General features: G+C 40.1%; 1 protein-coding gene across 2 annotated transcripts in view; it reads left to right on the forward strand.

Annotated features, from left to right (window-relative positions):
- Window positions 1–1056, forward strand: part of LOC122539507 (tetraspanin-5) — a 111815-nt gene extending 110759 nt beyond the window's left edge. For both annotated transcript variants that reach the window (XM_043674447.2, XM_087979912.1), the window contains exon 8: window positions 1–1056. This exon is cut by the window's left edge and continues 662 nt beyond it. The gene's annotated coding sequence lies outside the window, so the exon portion shown is untranslated.
- The last annotated feature ends 1141 nt before the right edge of the window (window positions 1057–2197 follow it).

A 2197-nucleotide genomic window follows, 5' to 3' on the forward strand; every position in this document is an offset into this window, starting at 1 on the left:
TGAGAGAGGTGGCCTGCACTCCCCATTTTCCTGCACCTTCTCCATGCCTGCTTTAACACTCTGTCCTGCCTCCCAGGTGAAAACTTCACAGTACCTTGAAATACAAGATGGAAGGAGGGGGTAACAGCACAAGTGAAGGACATTAACAGAATGATTTAGTTAAATTTCACATGCCTGTTACTCGGGACAGTGACTCGATGTTGTTTTTGTGAAGTTCTTTGCCAAATATATATGTTCGCTTTTCATTAAGTGAGAGAAAGCAACCGTGTACCTTGTCTAACAATGTTTAGTGATATTTTTCTTCTTGACACTTCCTTTCTTTTTGAAAGGAATGTTTGCCCTTAATGTAAATAAATGAAATATTGGAGTTATAGCATTATATTTTGAAAAGAGTGTCTTCAGTTAATAGGTTTTGTGGATGAACAGGATAATGTAACAAAGCGATGTTATTCATGGACATGTTTTAAGATTACTTTGTTCATGCAAAACTCTATTGTGATGCTCAAAAAGAATTGGCCGTCCAAAGGCATTCATAAAAATGTTTCACTGACATACAACAATTAGATCATGTGCCTCACCCACTTGCTGTCACATGATTCCATTTTATCTTGTAGGATAACCCTAGGTGAATGAAAGCAAGAGCCAGAATCGGGGTGAGTTTGATAAGAGTGGACTTTCCGAATGATAAATATTCAGTATTAGTCCTAAGCCTGCCATTTCCTCTATTTTTGTTCATACTGCTTGCATCCAGCTTCAGTACCAGTGTAGGATTTGATGGTTACGAGCATGTTTAATCAGCTACCTTCCCTCTGTTTGCACATCATGCATGATAACCTGCGGGTGTCTCTCACTGAGATAACGATGAGTGGGTGGCCCCTCTATGTTAAAGAGTATTATGTATTTACCCAGGTTATACTGTGGACCGATCTTATTTGTGAAGTAAACTATAATGAGGGTCACAGCAGATCGCAATGCTGTTTTATTGGAATGATACTGCATTGGTTTGTGGATAGTGGTAATCCACTTTTAAATAAAATAAACACTTTTATACATTGACAGTTGTGTACTTTCAAAATCCAGATGTTTCACCCCCATTGTTGGAGCACCCACCATTTATTTCCCATGCCACCCCTTCAAGATATTGTAGCTCTAAACGTGAGACTATGTTAGTCTCAGCCTGTTGGAAGTGAGCAAAATCTACAACATTTTTTTGGCTTTAGTGCTGAACTTAAGACAAAAATGAATCTGCTGGAGTAAATTTATTTCCCCACAACTGGCCACGATTCTTAAGACACATGGATTAACACTCGAGAATTGCTTGCAGAAAGTTCATCAGAGTATGACACACACTGTTACTACGAGAGCAAAATACTGTGGACACTGGGAGACTGAAAGGAAAACAGAAAATGCTGTATGTTCTCAGGGGACCGAGCAGTCGTAATGTAGAGAGAAGGTGTAAATGTTTCCAGATCAGTGACTTTTCAAGTTAGTAATGAAAGCTCTCCCTCCCCCACGCCGAGTATTTTCACCATTCTCTGCAGTTATACGTGAAGGTTAGTGGTTGCTTCCAAACATCTCTCCACAGGTAATGACTTTCTGGAGTTGTCCTTAAGTTGCCAGTACACTTAGCAAATTTGGGGAGGGACAAAAGTCATAGAGGTTGAACTTTTTATTGCATTTCATCATTTTCTTCAGCTGATAAATATATTGCCAATGGAAAAAGGCTGCTTGACCAACAGGCAAAAGTCATCCAGCAAGAAGACTGATCATTCCAATCAAAGTGGGGCGAGCCTATAGTATGCAGGTGCCGGAAGATCAATATCTCTGCCTACCCACTCTCTTCACCACCATCCCCCCAATGTGCACACACATACCCTTCCGTCAGCTTATAGACCATCTTTTTCTCGCTGCCATCCATTCTGAAGAATGGACATTGAACATAAAAGGGTTAACTTTTTCTCTCTCACAGATGCTGCCAGACATATTGAATTCCTCCAGCAATTTATTTCTGTTCTAGAGTGTGGGGGCTGGAATGGAGAAGCAGTCTGGAAATCTATGATCAAACCTCCTTGGATTAGCCTAATTGAGGTGAAACTTGATTTTGCGAGATGGTACAATTGGACAAGTCAGATCTCAAACTGAAACTTGCTGGATAGATCACGTCTCATTTATACTTTTGATTAGAAATCTAAAGCAG

This window comes from Chiloscyllium plagiosum, unplaced genomic scaffold (assembly GCF_037043375.1).
Source record: "Chiloscyllium plagiosum isolate Xiang-an unplaced genomic scaffold, Cpla_swu_hap1 HiC_scaffold_36, whole genome shotgun sequence".
NCBI classification, from domain to species: Eukaryota; Metazoa; Chordata; class Chondrichthyes; order Orectolobiformes; family Hemiscylliidae; genus Chiloscyllium; species Chiloscyllium plagiosum.